The following is a 20,099-nucleotide window of genomic DNA, read 5'->3' on the forward strand; positions in this document are numbered from 1 at the left end:
GTTTGGTAATAACCCAAATAAAAGCTGAAGCATATCGCTATTGGTGCTTGAATCCGTTTGGTAATAACCCAAATAAAAGCTGAAGCATGTCGCTATTGGTGCTTGAATCCGTTTGGTAATAACCCAAATAAAAGCTGAAGCATATCGCTATTAGTGCTTGAATCCGTTTGGTAATAACCCAAATAAAAGCTGAAGCATATCGCTATTGGTGCTTGAATCCGTTTGGTAATAACCCAAATAAAAGGCTGAAGCATATCGCTATTAGTGCTTGAATCCGTTTGGTAATAACCCAAATGAAAAGCTGAAGCTGAAGCATATATCGCTTGAATAGTGGTAACGTTTGGTAATAAGCCAAATAAATGCTGAAGCATATCGCTGTGGTGCTTGAATATCAGATTGGTAATAACCCAAATAAGAGCTGAAGCATATCGCTATTGGTGCTTGAATCAGATTGGTAATAACCCAAATAAAAGCTGAAGCATATCGCTATTAGTGCTTGAATCCGTTTGGTAATAACCCAAATAAAAGCTGAAGCATATCGCTATTGGTGCTTGAATCCGTTTGGTAATAACCCAAATAAAAGCTGAAGCATATCGCTATTAGTGCTTGAATCAGTTTGGTAATAACCCAAATAAAGCTGAAGCATATCGCTATTAGTGCTTGAATCCGTTTGGTAATAACCCAAATAAAAGGTGAAGCATATTGCTATTGGTGCTTGAATCCGTTTGGTAATAACCCAAATAAAAGCTGAAACATGTCGCTATTAGTGCTTGAATCCGTTTGGTAACAACCCAAATAAAAGCTGAAGCATATCGCTATCAGTGCTTGAATCCGTTTGGTAATAACCCAAATAAAAGCTGAAGCATATCGCTATCAGTGCTTGAATCCGTTTGGTAATAACCCAAATAAAAGGTGAAGCATATCGCTATTAGTGCTTGAATCCGTTTGGTAATAACCCAAATAAAAGCTGAAGCATATCGCTATCAGTGCTTGAATCCGTTTGGTAATAACCCAAATAAAAGCTGAAGCATATCGCTATTGGTGCTTGAATCAGATTGGTAATAACCCAAATAAAAGCTGAAGCATATCGCTATTAGTGCTTGAATCCGCTTGGTAATAACCCAAATAAAAGCTGAGTCAGGTTGGTAATAATGCTGAAGCATAACGCTGTTTGAGCTTGCAAAAGAACTATGGCCGGTTTATTAACTTAAGAAGATAAATAGACTTGAGATTCCGTTATCAGCATGTCCTACACGGTGGAGTCAATGCCGTGAGCTGTTTCCATAGTTCCTGCAAACGTATGTACTGAAAAGTGGGCAGGAACACATAGAAATTTACTCTTTCATCTTCCTTCGTTTAAAATACCTTTTCAAATATACGATCGTACCCTTGAGGAATTCTAAACATTTTGTAAACATTTCGTAATTAACGAATAAATGTTTTTATCCCACAGTTCCAGAACACAGAAACGTTTCTATTTTGTAGAATCAACTGGAATTGTGTTTCAAGCCCTGCCGGCGCTCAGTGTGCGAAACAGGCATGCGATGGACAAGTTCATTAACGCTAATTGAAAGAGGCCTTGATTGGAACTGGAAGAGATAAGGCACGGACAATTTGCCAGTACAGCGAGCTGATGCCCAGACTTCAGCTCAGATGATACATTTTAGAACAAAGAACGATCACCCCAAAAGATAAACCGTCATTATTATTAACGATAAAGAATATATAGGGTTACCGAAACATCCACAAGTCGTTATGTTTATGTAAGATACCTTCAAGGTGTTGCGTGTCATCGTAACCCATTGGTGTGGACCAAAACCAGGATGTCAATCCATGGATTGAATGGTCCAGCCGTGATTATTTTCAGGCTGCATTCACATAGCTGATATATTGCAGAGTGCGACATAACCACGCACAAATATGTTTTCTGTTCGTCATGCCTTGCACAATATGGTGAGAACACATGCTTAACATAGTAGGATAAGACAATGGGATCTTTTCCTTCCTTTTCTATTTCAGTAAAGCGTGCACCAGAGAATAATCTGGTGTAAGGACCTTTTAAGGTAAGATTCGCTCGTGTGCCTCACAAACTGGCAGATAGGTGAGGACAAGGTTATCATTGACAGACAAAGTTGTCTATGAAGGCTTTGATCTGATATTGCCTTCATATGAGTTGGTCTTTACTCTCAGACCATGACGCGACGTGGTAAATGAGGGGATCTATCACTGTAGTGAGACAAGCTAATTACATGTCATCCACGGAATATCATTAGCGCTAGAACCATCACCGCTACAAGAAGGCAAGGGCAAGGTCTTTGAACTGTGTAGGGAAGGAGTGTGGGGTTGGACGGGTGGATGTAGTGTATCGTAAATTCTATAAATCGTGTTTGTCCATTCATTTCATTATATCGATGGTTCTTTAATCTTTCGAAAAGTAGGCATTGTGTAAATGATATTTATAGTCCACATTCTGTAGTGATCTTAAATTATTTCGTTGTATAAATGATTTTTGATAAGTATATAAGTTTCAAAAATTATGAGAGTTCATCCGTGTTCCTCCGTAAAGCTTTGTGTTTTCGTGATGGGTAAAGAAGGTTCTGGTGATCGAAATTTAATATTTGCGCTTGACCTTGCAAATTACTTGATGGTGACAGAAATGTGGTCAGTGAACATACCTTTCACCAACAGACCACTCCACCCTGTGACCCCGCCACTCAGCTGATGACCGATGGTCAGATTCTGAACTTGCCGACCTTACCGCCAACCCCATGTCATTTATTGGTAATTACAACGAATATTACCCTCTTATCGCAATTAGTACCAGCTGTTAACAATACACGTTTGTGTCCTGCTATCTCAACGACTGCGCCCTGATCGGGTATTATTTCAGCATGTGTACCAATTTGTTCACGTCATCCCAGTCGTCTGCTCCTACAAGTTGTCTGCTCGGACCCAATCAATCATTACAACGTGTAATCAGTACCATTGCTGACAAGTTTTGTCTGCGATTAATTCTATGGAAGTTTTGCCACGCTATCAAAATATGTCCATAAACGAGCCGAGTGCTGTTTATCCGCTTCTAAAGTGTGCCCAATGCACATCAAAAGCTTTCTCCACGATGTTTCTAAGGCCACTCAAATTAAGTGTATTCTCCATTTGTAACTACTTGGCTGCCTAACCACCCCGTTTCTGTTAGTTTATGTAAGAAGTGTATTACACCTTTAACATGAGAAGTCGTCATGGATCCTACCTTGTCCTCTATATAAATACAATTTGGAGTCGAAAACAAAATACCAAAGGCCTAGGTAACATTGTTCCTGGCCTTTCGCCCGGGCATCACAAAGTCAGTTTGAACGTCTTCAAATACAGAGTACGCAGGAACGTATGTGTACTTGTTTACGTGACAATACTACTCTTCACACAAATGAACTTTACACAAAGAACTTAATTAAACACCCCCTGTATTTTTGCAATGATAGGTTTTCAACACGTACATAAAACTTCTCGTTGTGACTACGATGGAAAGTCAGAGTTTTTCTGACCCGTATGATCCTTAGACTCATATACAAACGACAAAATGACTGGAATCCATGTTGATTTTATGATGATAATTGCTCATTTAAAAACACTGATGTTCACACAAAACCATGTCTGTACAAGTATGGCCCTGGAATGTTTGATGTTGAATTTATTGGTGAATGTGAACATTCAAAATGTCATTTTGCGTGTCTTACACGATTCAAGGTCAATACCGAGTGTAACCTCCATGTGACTGTATGACAGCCAGCACCCTCCTCTTCATACCCCCTGTCAGCCTCCTGATCCTCTGAAGGGGCAGTCTACGTCAGAAGGTCGTGTGAATGACCCTTGAGGTGTTGAGGCACGCAGAAGGTTATGTGAATGACACTTAAAGTGTTGGAACACACACAGAAGGTGAATGTGATGTGTTGGGGACACCTTATGTGTTGGGGCACACACAGAAGGTCGTGAATGACTCTTGAGGTGACCAGAAGGTCGTGAGGTGACTCTTGAGGTGTTACACACACAGAAGGTTGTGTGAATGACTCTTGAGGTGTTGGGACACACACACAGAAGGTCGTGTGAATGAAATCTAAGGTGTTGGGACACACAGAAGGTCGTGTGAATGACTCTTGAGGTGTTGGGACACACACAGAAGGTCGTGAATGAATGACTCTTGAGGTGAACACACACAGAAGGTGGGACACACACAGAAGGTCGTGTGAATGGCCATGAGGTGTTGGGACACACACAGAAGGTCGTGTGAATGACCCTTGAGGTGTTGGGACACACACAGAAGGTTGTGTGAATGACTCTTGAGGTGTTGGGACACACACACAGAAGGTCGTGTGAATGACACCTAAGGTGTTGGGACACACACAGAAGGTCGTGTGAATGACACTTTATGTGTTGGGACACACACACACACAGAAGGTCGTGAATGTGTAATGACATACCGTGTGAATTATGTGTTGGAACACACACAGAAGGTCGTGTGAATGACACCTTATGTGTTGGAACACACAGAAGGTCGTGTGTATGACACCTTATGTGTTGGAACACACAGAAGGTCGTGTGAATGACACCTTATGTTTTGGAACACACACAGGTCGTGTGAATGACACCTTATGTGTTGGGACACACACAGACGGTCGAGTGAATGACACCTTATATGTTGGAACACACAGAAGGTCGTGTGAATGACACCTTATGTGTTGGGACACACACAGAAGGTCGTGTGAATGACACTTTATGTGTTGGAACACACACAGAAGGTCGTGTGAATGAAACGCAAGATAAAGCTGAGAGTGAAACCAGAGATGGTCGTATGACTGAAACACAAGAACAGCGCCAAGATGACAAGATCTCCGTGTCGAGGAAACACTAGTCATTAGACCACACAACGATTAGGATTCCCGCACCGTGATAAACTCACTCGAAGATTTCACACATACGACACGCACGTAACACCCACCCAACCTTCACACACTCACTCTCACATTTGGACTGATAGGCAGTCATATTTACTCAATATTATCGGGTGGGTTTACTGATTTTATCACAGAAAACTTTGGTGTTTTGGTTGAAAAGTAATGCCTGGATTACTATTAATCTGTTGTTCTTTGTTTTGGGTTGTTTTTTTCCTTGTGAGACTTTATCACTAAGTGGTGCATTTCAGTTGACTGCTTATAAGTTAATACGTTTTGTTGTCTTCGCGATGTTTCAAATGGCGGCACAAAAGCAAATTGGCTGTACTGATTATATTTCCTTCCCCATATTCCGAGTATTTAACTTTGGTGTATCCGTAAACCAGGTACGTAAACCTAATGGCAAGAGGTAGTTGTGACTTGAAATGACAGTCAGTGATGTAAGTAATATACACACAGAATTTCAAAAGATCTAAAGATCTGAGAAGGAAAAGCTTTAACTGACAGTCGAGGAACACCATTTCAAACCTGCATACTGCTGTCAGTTCCAAGCGTGAAGACCCCTGTGGCGGGACTACTGCTGAATATACATTGTCTTACTTCATCTTCGAAATTACCTCGCGCCTGTCTGTTTTTTCTTGGATGGACGCCCAGAGTTGATGTAGGTGATTGGCCCGTGGCCTTGATGAGACCTATGATGTCGGATAAGTTAACCATAACTGATGTATATATGTTAGACGGTGTCTGCTGATTGCTGTCCTAAGGACCCTCTCGTGTAAGCTGCTCGCTGTCTGCCTTCCGCCATAACGACCAGTTTCTCTCATTATCGTGCCCATGCTGTCTGTTGTATTCATGTGAGGAGCGTCTACTGCCGCGCGTCTTTGGGCGTCACACAATGTAGTCATATCAGGATTCAAACCACAGACAGTGAAGATCATAGTGAAATACTTGAAGTACCGGACAGCGACCGGGACGTCAGACATGCTGAACACGTTAGTTAGAGTTAGACTGTCACAAGTACCCAAATGTAACGGACAATATATGGTCCGTTTTCTACACAACACATTTGGCTACAGGTGGTGATTATGCAAGACATACAATACATTTGCTTATATGTCTAGACTACTGGAAAACAAGAAAATATTGAATATTGTAAACACAGCAAAACGCGATTTTCGATATGCGAGTCAAACATGCATGCTCTATAAATTCCTACCAGGGATAATCTACAACGTTATATCCCTGGTCCTACGTAGATTTGAGGTATCGCAAAATTGGGTGAAGTGGCATAATGATACAAACATGCATATAAAAGGGATTACACGGCTGTTAACGTGTGCACTGTGAATAAGACTGAATATGCCAATTTCGGTCTCTTGTAATAGACTTGTTTAGAACAGATATTGCTGAGCCCTTCAAACATCCAGCATCATCACGAAGACAGTCACCCTTTAAGGCCCGTTCCTGCTAACACAGAGCTGTGATAAGATCAGCTGTGTGAACATCAAGGCCGATGCCGCTATGATTATCCTGGCTGTTTACTTTTCATTGTCTCTATCCTGGCATGCGTAAGGCATTACACAAAGGCATTCGCTGGAAATAATTACGCTCTCAATAAATGATCTCTCAATTACCTTATTTCTTAAAACTCGCGAAATCTCCAAAATTATCAGAGGTTAAAAGCATGCTCCAGCTGGAGGTTGCCATTTGTCACATCTCGGTGATATATAGTTCAAAAACATAAATAATATCATCCAAGATACAAGATATATATATGTGTGTGATTAAATACCGGTGTACTATAAAGCACTCTATTGACAAATCTTGGTCTTTGACGACCAAGCCGTCTACATTTGGGTATGCACAATAACATGAGTAGAATGAAAGAAAACACATGACCAGGAACATCAACAGAAAGTTGGCCTACGTTATCTACAAAGCAATTCTGTCATTCCATAGATGTCCTTGGAATGAACCTAGCACACTGTATGCTGTCCTTTGTCCATGTGGAGGGGAAATGATTTTCCCATGTCTGCTGGAGCTGCATTGATTAAGCGTTATGGACAATCAATTATACTAACACATACTCTATGGTAAATTCGGTTGGGAAAATATTGTCATTGCTCTTTGAAGTCCGAGATAACATTCAGACTAGCCTCCAGATTTACAGTTTCATGACATTCATGGAATTAAGCTTTTATAACTCTATATTATGTACAGTCTTATTCAACCATGCAGGCCTTTTAGTACAAATGTCGTGATATACAGCGAGATACTTCAGAAATGTAATAATGCTCTTCACACAGAACACCAGGTAGAGTGCTGTTTATATCCTTCAGAGTATGTCGTGAGTTAGCTAACACCATTCACTACACGTTACAGCAGTGCTGGTTGCGTTGTAACTTAATAACGCTTTTCACAAGGTACAGATAAATGTTGATTATACACCCTGTAGCACGTTACACTGCTTCCATCAGTGGTTATTGGCAGCAGTTTATATGACAGTCTTTTCTAACCTCATCTTCCAGTTAAGTGTACCACTACTTTCTAGCATCGTTAGAAAACAATGTCGGGGTTATATCTGTAGAATATTCCATCCACTTTAACTGCTAACAAAGACAATAAATGTAGGTCACCAGATTGTTCCTGTTTGAATCAGTTTATCAGTACTGTGTATCCATTGTGACAGATCATTCCTTCTACATTCAATAGAGGTATACATCTATTTACAGTTACAAGGTACCTGTATGCGATTGTGTTTGAAGAAGGTTGCCTGTATAACAAGCACCCTGGTCTGTGGTTTCTCATGCTGGTGAGTGAGTAAATGGGTGTTTTTTCTTTACTGCTGCTGCCAGCAACAAGGCTATATCAAGGCAGCCCAGTTTGGACCAATCACTGAAAGCATAAGCAACATTTCCACACTAATCCAGGGGTATGACAACTTGAAACTAGTCAAGTCAAAGACCATAACCAAACATTCTCACATGGAATACTGGTAGGATTCCATCAAGAAGATACCAACTACTAAAGTGTATATGAAATTCTTCAAAGGCATTTAGAAGTTGGTGTAGTAATAGAAGACAAATGTTTTGGATAACAACTTCTTTATTTGTCAGGACGTTCCAGGATCCACCTGAAGCAGGGAAAAGAACTAGCCCAGAACGTTGTGACAAAGAAATAAAGAAGTTGTTATCCATAACATTTGTCTTGTATAACATTTGTCTTGTATTACAGTGCATATTATGAGATGATACAAAGTCAGGAACTCAAACTGGACAACCATCAAGAATTTGAATTATTTATTTACAAAATAACACATGTAATTATTATAGTTACATGATCACATCCTTGTTTACCATATATGTTTTAAGGTAGACACTTAAAAAATACATATGTACATTCCTACAAGTGACTGTTGTGATTCAGGTTGCATGAATTAACTGTCAAAATGTTATCAAACCCTATCTGATCATTCCATTATTACATATATTGATAACATTTGTTTCATGACAATTTACTTTCTATGTGTTTCCTTCTGGGAGGCCGTCAGTGTTTCAGTTTTTCAAAGAACTAAATATTGTCAGGATATTCATCCTACATAAGAAATGGTTGTAGGACACAAACATCCTCCTGGTCTCAGTGTCCAACAAGGACTACATCAAACATATCTTTTAATAATCACATAAACAATATCTTAAACATGCTGAATGACAAATACTCAAATGTGTTTAACAAAATAGAATATTTATACAGTTGTTCTATGTTCATTCAGGAGATAGCTGTAGGGTTTGGAAAGTACATTCATAATTGTTTGTCGGATATATTATTATTCTTATTAGGATAAATATCTTCCAAAAGGAAAATGAGGAACACCCACAAGGAGCAATGAGGACAAAATCTTTCACACAACACATCTTGTGAAATACAAAAACATGCATGTGAAATGTGAGGTATGTGGGAATGTTATAGTAACATTTTCATACATCTCTGGTGCATTGAAACCTGCAATAAGGACTATTCTACCATGACTTCAGTAAATACTGGATTGCGATTGGTTAATTAAAGTCATTCCGAGGTATATATTCACGTTCGGTTTTAAATAAGATTTAGAGCTATTATAATTTCGCTATATACCTCTGATTTTCCAACACAGTATGTTTATCTCCTAAATAAGTCTTACATAACATCATTTTGATCACAGATTTGCACAGCCAGTATTTACTCAGTACACATTGAAAAGGTAAGGTAAAAAATAAATACATTACTAACGTCATCAATATGAGTAAGTTCATTCATCTTGATTTACTGTAAAGAATTTTATACATTATATAAATATTTTGTAAAATCTGTTTCTGATAATGATCGTCATCTTTGAATAACATTAGTTTCTGATCATGATCGTCACCTTTGAATAACATTAGTTTCTGATCACGGTCGTCATCTTTGAATAACATCTTTGAATAACATTAGTTTCTGATCATGATCATCACCTTTGAATAACATTAGTTTCTGATCATGATCGTCATCTTTGAATAACATTAGTTTCTGATCATGATCGTCATCTTTGAATAACATTAGTTTCTGATCATGATCATCACCTTTGAATAACATTAGTTTCTGATCATGATCGTCATCTTTGAATAACATTAGTTTCTGATCATGATCATCACCTTTGAATAACATTAGTTTCTGATCATGATCGTCATCTTTGAATAACATTAGTTTTTCATGATCATGAGTTTCGATCATGATCATCATCTTTGAATAACATTAGTTTCTGATCATGATCGTCACCTTTGAATAACATTAGTTTCTGATCATGATCGTCACCTTTGAATAACATTAGTTTTCTGTCATCTTTGAATAACATTAGTTCCGATCATGATCGTCACCTTTGAATAACATTAGTTTCTGATCACGATCATCACCTTTGAATAACATTAGTTTCTGATCATGATCATCACCTTTGAATAACATTAATTCCTGATGAAGCAATGGGACTTTACTATTTAAGGAATTCTTTCACAAAACTTACACAATTTAAAAATATACATTACAAGTTATTTCATTTCCATATACAATATACAATTCTTTATTAAATTAAAAATATGTATCAAAGTGTAGTTCACTAAAAATGAACTGCAGTGTCCAAGTGATGACATGTTAGAAATCCAGCCATTTTTTACAGATTCTCTCAGACAAAATTGAAAGTTGCAGGAAGCAAAACTCAAGAGAAATGAAAAGTACAAGCAATCATGTCGAGGTTGATTTGAGGTTAACTTCCTAAAGGAAATTAGTTTTGCACAATTAACATCAGGCAAATACCTAAAAGAAAACCAAATTGTTAAGGACTAATTATGCTGATGCTTGCAAAGCCGGTATCTTGTATGACCCACAGAAGTATCGGTTTACAAACACAAATAGACTCCTATGGTTCAACTCCCATAAAATACACCACTGGAACATTTCCATTCCAACAGTATTGTCAAGATATTGGTTTTCTCACCAGATCACCTCAACAAACCTACAGAAATGATTGATTAATAAATAAACCTGCATGAGCTAACCATCACCTAGTTATAACACACTCAGTTCCAATGACTCTGCCTGTGGTCTGTATCCCGAGCGCCTGGTCTGAAGCAGACCACCTGAGACCTGTGTGAATAACAGGTGTAAAGGTCTATTCATCACCATGACGATCTCCCAGCTTGTTGATTGCTCCAGATACAGGTTCTTGAGTGAGCAGACCCAGCCTCCAGCATGTGTTACGATGTAGTGGAGAGGCCAGACAGCTCTACTGAGGGCCAGACTTCAGCAGCCAGAGCACAGACATCCAGACAGGACACAGACAGGCAAGCTCCTGGAAACCAAACATATATTTCTTAACTCATGATTATGTAGAGCTTTAAATGGAACAGCTTCTAAAATGGTCGCAATGTCCGAAAATAATATTCTACTGAGGTATGTAGAGTTCATTTTGGTAAAGAAGATGTAGTTATTTGAGTTAGGTTAAAAACAGCAAGAACTTGGCAACACATTTTGTTTCTCCTTCAAATTCTCCTTGTCTAAATTTGTGGAATTCTAAATGTTGAATGTTGCCATATTCTATCTGTTGGTAGCCCAGCAGACGATGTGTCAGCTTTCAACACTAAAGAAGCATCTCATCCTAATGTGAGCCCACCTACAAGCTGAACACATGAGAAGATACAAGCCACAACATCGCACCCTAGAGGATGTACTGCTTCCCAGTTAGCAAACTTTTTCAATGAATGAAAGAATATAAGCCATTAAATATCACTCTCTGTAATGTTTTGTGCACTGATAATACTTCTAGCACCTTTAGGTACACTTGGCTGTGTCTAGATACATGGCTTAAGGCAAGAGAGTGACTCAATGACTGTAAAGATGGGGTTCCCAATGCACAGAGGCTTCAGTGCAGAGAGTTTGGCAGTTTGACGGAATCTGCTGGGTTTGTTTAATTTTGAAGACTTGAAGCTGAAAAGTGCTAGATAGAGTGCATGAAGAAAGGACCACTTCAATCAAGTATGATATGATTCAAAGAGTTCCCAGAAGCTATAAGCAGCTATGGTGGTGTCATTTTGGGTGTTGGGTTTCTCATAAAGTGAAGAGTTTCATTAACACATACAGAAGGGTAGGGGGTTAAAGGCATGTGGGTTGGGAAAGTGGATTTACTGATTTGGACTGAATGTCCTAGGTTAAATCAGGTCATATAGCAGTGTGTATGAGTGTGTATTGTGTGAGTTTAAGAGCAGATACAAAGGCAGGTGAATTATGGAACTGGGATGACAAATTTGGACTCAATAAGCAGATGTATGCATGTTGACAGTGTGGGTTGGGAGTTTGAGGCTGAAGGCGAGTGTTGAGACTTTGACTGAAAGTTTCAGCTCAGGTGGTATATATATGATGATTCGACTTTTAGTCTCTAATGGTTAGCTTCACTGTCATAATGCTAATGGACTGACTACAAATATTTCATAATAAGATTCCCGTTACACAACAGTTGCACGGAGAACAAAAACAGTACAAGCAGAAGTGTTTAATCTGAGAACACAGATCCCATTTGTACAGAAAACACTTACTATTGACCTTGGTAGTATAACACATGACGTGGACAACAAGAAAGCCAGAGATTGATAATAAATGAATGACTTAATGATGGTAGCCACATACAGGTGAAAGTTGGTCAAGGTGATCATCAAACCATGACTTTATTCAAGTCACATCACTACCAGTAAGTTTCCATGGAGGTGGAAAGCCTGACGTGATACATGTACTCTGACAGATCTACTAACATAATCGACTGCCTCTGTGGTGTAGTGGTTAGAGCGTCCGCCCGGAGTGCGGAAGGTCGCGGGTTCGATCCCCCACCGCGTCATACCAAAAGACGTTAAAATATGGTACTTGTTGGTCCCTGCCTGGCGTTCGGCATTAATGGGTACAACAAGCTCTGGTCGGCTCGGAGTCAGTATAATGTGTCTGAGTTGGGTATTCATGCTTCACTGCGGCATGGTATCTCAGTGGGCTAGCACTATAAAACCAGCTTCAGTCTGGGCTAGTACAAGCAGCCGCACATACACATACACACGCATGCATGCCGTCATATGAAGCGAAATATTTTCAAGCACGACGTTAAACCCAATTATACCACCACCACTAACATAATCAGGCAAAACCTGAGTTGAAACCTAAAACCTCGAAACATTTAACATTTATTTTCCATATTAATGAACTGAACCAAACCTGTTTCTATGAGCAGTAGTGGTAATGACTAGGCAACCAAACCCCCAAAAGCCACAAAGGAGGAGGGGGCCCATTTGTGTCAGTGTGTCAAACTTCTCTTACCTTGGGCATGCCAGGAAACTATTATTGAGCATTCAAATTCTAGTTGACACTGGTTGTCAGCACCACACCCTTGATAGTAGATTTCTCACTTTGGACCTTTCCTCCTCACTCAGGCTGATATGCCATGATCTAATGGAAATACTGTTCAAAGTGGCTCACTAACAAAGGACAAGTAATTAAACTCAGTCACAACAGAGGCGAGTTACAAGGTGGGGTCCGAGGTTGAACAACATCCTTCAAGTGCACACTGAACTGACCAACAATCAATGGCAACTATTCACCCATAAATTGTCAAATTCCACATAACCATAGAAACAAACGCAGAATAAGTGACAGTATCCCCAGGATGATCTTGGACTTATCGGCCTCCAAGCTATACAAACGCATGGCATGACTTCATTCAGTTTTTTCAAGCCAGCTTAATGTTGTACGATGTAGATAAGATCTAACCACCTAGTCAGAGGAAGCAGTGATCACCCACTCCACTGGGGCTTTAGTGGCAGATACAGACCATGAATTAGGAGAACAGAGCAGCAGGAATCGACTTTTGAACATAACACCCTACAAAAATAAATCTCACAATTTTATGTCATCCTGTTTGTTGAAAACACAAATGAAGGAAGTGGTGAAATGATGGCAGCCTGCAGACCTTCAAGACCATCTCCAAAGACGTTTTTCCGACACATACGCTAATTCTTGATAAGATTGGACCTGTTAAGGTAACACACAGTGCTGTCTTTAGCAAAACTCCCTCAAGTAGCCTGGAAGATGAAAGGTGGGAGATTGGAAACGATGTATTTGACTTGTCATAAACATCTTGTGATGGATGCCATTGGCTGCAAACACATCCTGCGATCTCTGCAGGACATAAAAAGCTTTGGACATATAATACTTCTCAAGGTAATAAAAAAATCAGATCAAATGTCAAAATTATTCTAAAGATCGTAATGCAGTGTGGCCAATCTGGATGGGAACACTAAAAATCTCTCCATGAGTATTTCATAGGGTACATCACAGTGAGTGATGATAAAACTGTGAAAATAGCTTAGTTTGATGGAGACTAATCTGTGAGAAATGGAGATTTACATCCCTGCAAGAGTAACGCTAAGATAACTCAATTGTATGAACTTTTTTGTAATGTTTTTACATATTATACTTAACAAAATCACTTCAACTGCACTGAGATTGACATCAATACAATGATCGAAAAAAAACACTGCCTATGAAATCATGTGATTCCATTAAACAAAGTGGTCTTAGAGCTAAGACAATTGTCACTCTGTGATGTAATGAAGACTCCTTTCTGGAATGAAGTGCAGATTCAGAAACTGAGGTAACCGATACTGCTCAGAAGTGAAGGTCGTTTGTTTTTTGCAAGAGTTCATGACATGACCCTGCAAGGTATCTGAAGCACATCCATTTATCTTCTAAGATCTTGTTATACAAATGGTTATTTCACTTAGGTCCTTAAAATAACTTTCCATTTGAAAATTATTCTACCATTAGGTCTTTAGGTTTCATTTATTGGTTAGTTACGTCTCCATATTATCTTTCAAATAGGATCAAAATTAGAACCATCAAAGACAGAATCTAAGAAACACGAAAATGGAAACATTATCGAGAAAGTTTGAAGAAGAAACCTTCTATCCAACACTTAGCAGTAATTAATCCTACGTAAGCATATCTTTATTACAATGAACTTTGTGGCTATGTAATTGATAACAGGTACACTACTGTTGAAATCTAATGTTACCTTCATTGGCTCTGAAGTCACTTTCCATGGCAAGCATTCATGAGGCAATGAGTGAATGTTGTTTCACTCCACAATGGGCAGTATACTGGGTATATCACAAGCTTGTAGATAATATACATGTATAGTCCAGGCAATGTAAACCAGTGGTTGATAGCATGAGCAACAATTGGCAGTATACTGGGTATATCACAAGCTTGTAGATAATAGACATGTATAGCCCAGGCAATGTAAACCAGTGGTTGATAGCATGAGCAACAATGGGCAGTATACTGGGTATATCACAAGCTTGTAGATAATATACATGTATAGTCCAGGCAATGTAAACCAGTGGTTGATAGCATGAGCAACAATGGGCAGTATACTGGGTATATCACAAGCTTGTAGATAATAGACATGTATAGTCCAGGCAATGTAAACCAATGGTTGATAGCATGAGCAACAATGGGCAGTATACTGGCTATATCACAAGCTTGTAGATAATATACATGTATAGTCCAGGCAATGTAAACCAGTGGTTGATAGCATGAGCAACAATTGGCAGTATACTGGGTATATCACAAGCTTGTAGATAATAGACATGTATAGTCAAGGCAATGTAAACCAGTGGTTGATAGCATGAGCAACAATGGGCAGTATACTGGCTACATCACAAGCTTGTAGATAATATACACGTATAGTCAAGGCAATGTAAACCAGTGGTTGATAGCATGAGCAACAACTGGCAGTATACTGGGTATATCACAAGCTTGTAGATAATAGACATGTATAGTCCAGGCAATGTAAACCAGTGGTTGATAGCATGAGCAACAATTGGCAGTATACTGGGTATATCACAAGCTTGTAGATAATATACATGTATAGTCAAGGCAATGTAAACCAGTGCTTGATAGCATGAGCAACAACTGGCAGTATACTGGGTATATCACAAGCTTGTAGATAATATACATGTATAGTCCAGGCAATGTAAACCAGTGGTTGATAAAATGAGCAACAATCCAAGCAATCTGAGATTAGAGACACGATCACCCAGGGCATATATTGAATCCTTAGTGGGACTCAAAGCCTCCAAAGTACTAGAATCTGTACTTTACTTAGAAAGTGTAATCCCAAATATAGCATTTGATTGAAAGTAAAGATCTGTCCCATCTTAGGCCAACTAAGATCATGAGTTCAACTCCCCTTATTAGGTAGCAGTACTGGACCTTCACCTCAGTGCTCACGCTAGACATGGATGGATGGGGTGTTGATGACGACCTAATTGATCCTTTGTCATTTGTACGAATGACTCTTTCAATAGTATTTCAGTCAAGTCTCACACATCTGTGAATCCCAAGGGTAGGAACAAAAATATGAGTCATCTAATCGTCAAATGGTCATAATCCTGCTAAACTGTCAGAAATTGTGTTTGTAGCTATCTGTGTGTGGGTAGAAGATGTAGAATAGTGCATTCAGCATTACTACAGAGATATCAGACAGAATTTAAGTCAGGACCACTGGCTTGTAGTGTGCTGACTTAAGGTATGCAGACGGGACATAACGTTAGAGCCCACTTCTTGTTAGAATCTGTGTTAACCATAAGATATAGAGAAATAGGGTATGCAAACAATCAAAGAGTCCAGACTTTGAGGGTGTCATTGTATTCAAACAATCAGAGAGTCCAGACTATCAAGGTTTAACTGTATTCAAACAATCAGAGAGTCCAGACTGAGAGGGTGTCAATGTATTCAAACAATCAGAGTCCAGACTATCAAGGTATAACTGTATTCAAACAATCAGAGAGTCCAGACTATCAAGGTTTAACTGTATTCAAACAATCAGAGAGTCCAGACTGAGAGGGTGTCAATGTATTCAAACAATCACAGAGTCCAGACTATCAAGGTATAACTGTATTCAAACAATCAGAAAGTCCAGACTGTCAGGTACAACTGTATTCAAACAATCAGAGAGTCCAGACTATCAAGGTTTAGCTGTATTCAAACAATCAGAGAGTCCAGACTGAGAGGGTGTCACTGTATTCAAACAATCACAGAGTCCAGACTATCCAGGTTTAACTGTATTCAGACAATCAGAGAGTGAGCAGTAACAGGGGTAACACTATAGTCAACAAGCAATGGGTCGGAGAAAGCCTACAAGACTGTAAATCTGTACTGTTAGAGTAAAGGGGATCTTCATTTTGCAAGGTACTGTGCAAAGTAAATCCTTGAGTATGCAGACATTGAAGAGCATACTCCATATCTGTGAGAGATCTTTGATATATTACATGAGCATGTCTATGTCTCTCTTCCTTCCCCATTACCTGAAACACTATCTTCAACCCTGGTTAATGGGAGGAGATGAGCGAACCAAGAAGCAATTTCGAACAATATCTTGCATTGTGTTTTTATAGCTCTAATCAACTTAAGATCTAAAGTAACTTCATTCCAGCTTTATCACAGCAGTCAGTAAATGATCCAGTCAGTGGTTAATAGTATGAGTAAGGCTTGCGTGCTTGCTGTTTAACTCGGCAATAAACAATATTCTGGCAAAATGACAGCCACCTGTAAATACTGGAGTCTTGACCTCGCAATGCAGTGGTCGATAATGTGAGTATGCTATAAACCAAGTCACTGAGCCTCACCACCCAATCCTCATTTTACCCTTTTTGTGTCTTATGACAAGCTCTTGGGGTACTCAACATGTATTCAAGTTGCCATAGTTTGTTATGTCTATCAAGAGAAGTCTCAGATGAAACGTATATTTATCTTCAAGGAACAGATGAAAAGTTTCTCAAATTTACAAAGCTTAAAAAAATGTAATGCGTTGCATGTGACCTTTAACACAATATCAGCAATATTGCACCCATCAACGTCGAGTTAACACAACAGAACAGGGCCTCCTTTCACAAAGCACTAAGGTAATCGTAAGTCACTAAGGTAACCTTTGTGCAGTGGTAAAGAATGGGAGTTAAGGTTAACCTTAATAAAGGTTGCTTCGTGAGAGGAGTTCTAGGACAATAGTATTGATGTCATGACACTGCTTGGCGTGTCCCAGTGACACATTGCATAACAACGTTATCCATCCCAGTAGCAGACCCATTGCCACAAGCATGTCCTCCTCTACAGACAGGGAGCTCCATGGGTAGCTATGAGGAAGAGCTTGGTAAAAGACCATATCAGATAACTATCAGTCATGTCCAGTATGTGAGGAATAGCTATAACTGTCACATCCAACAATCTTATCAGCCCTTTACTGCCCAAACTATCTCAGATGACCATAAACACAATTAGGCTGCTGTGGAAGAGACAGCTATTTAGATAGTCAGCAGCTGGACTGGTGAGGTCACAGAGGAAATAGTCAGTGGTTTGTGTCCTGTAAATACTGACAGTGAGTGTGGTAGGATAAGTGTGAGAAAGTTGTGGATATCATGAATATGATGGGAACAGACACTGTGATTGGTGAGAGAAAGTTGTGGATATCATGAATATGAGAGAGAATGAACACTGATTGGTGAGAGAAAGTTGTAGATATCATGAATATGAGAGAGAACGAACACTGATTGGTGAGAGAAAGTTGTGGATATCATGAATATGAAAGAGAACGAACACTGATTGGTGAGAGAAAGTTGTAGATATCATGAATATGAGAGAGAACGAACACTGATTGGTGAGAGAAAGTTGTGGATATCATGAATATGAAAGAGAACGAACACTGATTGGTAGGAGAAAGTTGTAGATATCATGAATATGAGAGAGAACGAACACTGTGATTGGTGTGAGAAAGTTGTGGATATCATGAATATGAGAGAGAATGAACACTGACTGGTGAGAGAAAGTTGTAGATATCATGAATATGAGAGAGAACGAACACTGATTGGTGAGAGAAAGTTGTGGATATCATGAATATGAAAGAAAACGAACACTGATTGGTAGGAGAAAGTTGTGGATATCATGAATATGAGAGGGAACGAACACTGTGATTGGTGGGAGAGAAAGTTGTGGATATCATGAATATGAGAGAGAACGGACACTGATTGGTGAGAAAGTTGTAGATATCATGAATATGAGAGAACGAACACTGATTGGTGAGAGAAAGTTGTGGATATCATGAATATGAAAGAGAACAAACACTGATTGGTGAGAGAAAGTTGTAGATATCATGAATATGAGAGAGAAACGAACACTGATTGATTGGTGAGAGAAAGTTGTGGATATCATGAATATGAAAGAGAACGAACACTGATTGGTAGGAGAAAGTTGTGGATATCATGAATATGAGAGAGAACGAACACTGTGATTGGTGGGAGAAAGTTGTGGATATCACGAATATGAGAGAACGAACACTGATTGGTGAGAGAAAGTTGTAGATATCATGAATATGAGAGAGAACAAACAACACTGATTGGTGAGAAAGTTGTGGATATCATGAATATGAAAGAAAACGAACACTGATTGGTAGGAGAAAGTTGTGGATATCATGAATATGAGAGAGAACGAACACTGTGATTGGTGGGAGAAAGTTGTGGATATCATGAATATGAGAGAGAACGGACACTGATTGGTGAGAGAAAGTTGTGGATATCATGAATATGAAAGAGAACGAACACTGATTGGTAGGAGAAAGTTGTGGATATCATGAATATGAGAGAGAACGAACACTGTGATTGGTGGGAGAAAGTTGTGGATATCATGAATATGAGAGAGAACGAACACTGATTGGTGAGAGAAAGTTGTGGATATCATGAATATGAGAGAGAACAAACACTGTGATTGGTGGGAGAAAGTTGTGGATATCATGAATATGAGAGAGAACAAACACTGTGATTGGTGGGAGAAAGTTGTGGATATCATGAATATGAGAGAGAACGAACACTGATTGGTGAGAGAAAGTTGTGGATATCATGAATATGAAAGAGAACGAAAACTGATTGGTAGGAGAAAGTTGTGGATATCATGAATATGAGAGAGAATGAACACTGTGATTGGTGGGAGAAAGTTGTGGATATCATGAATATAAGAGAGAACAAACACTGTGATTGGTAGGAGAAAGTTGTGGATATCATGAATATGAGAGAGAACAAACACTGTGATTGGTGGGAGAAAGTTGTGGATATCATGAATATGATGGGAATAGACACTGTGATTGGTGTGAGAAAGTTGTGGATATCATGAATATGAGAGAGAACGGACACTGATTGGTGGGAGGAAGTTGTGGATATCATGAATATGAGAGAGAATGAACACTGATTGGTGGGAAAAAGTTGTGGATATCATGAATATGAGAGAGAACGAAAACTGATTGGTGGGAGAAAGTTGTGGATATCACAAATATGAGAGAAAGAATGAACACTGATTGGTAGGAGAAAGTTGTGGATATCATGAATATGAGAGAACGAACACTGATTGGTGAGAGAAAGTTGTGGATATCATGAATATGAGAGAGAACAAACACTGTGATTGGTGGGAGAAAGTTGTGGATATCATGAATATGAGAGAGAACGAACACTGTGATTGGTGAGAGAAAGTTGTGGATATCATGAATATGAGAGAGAATGAACACTG

At 39.1% G+C, this 20,099-nt stretch overlaps 1 protein-coding gene across 1 annotated transcript in view; it reads right to left on the reverse strand.

Annotated features, from left to right (window-relative positions):
- Positions 1-8,230: 8,230 nt before the first annotated feature.
- The window catches only part of LOC124286723 (syntaxin-8-like), a 48,064-nt gene continuing 36,195 nt past the window's right edge, over positions 8,231-20,099 (reverse strand). Inside the window, 3 exon segments of the mRNA XM_046723149.1 lie at positions 8,231-9,351; positions 9,437-9,652; positions 9,839-10,806. The gene's annotated coding sequence lies outside the window, so the exon portion shown is untranslated.

This window comes from Haliotis rubra, unplaced genomic scaffold (assembly GCF_003918875.1).
Source record: "Haliotis rubra isolate DU_JTF1 unplaced genomic scaffold, ASM391887v1 Scf39, whole genome shotgun sequence".
Lineage (NCBI taxonomy): Eukaryota > Metazoa > Mollusca > Gastropoda > Lepetellida > Haliotidae > Haliotis > Haliotis rubra.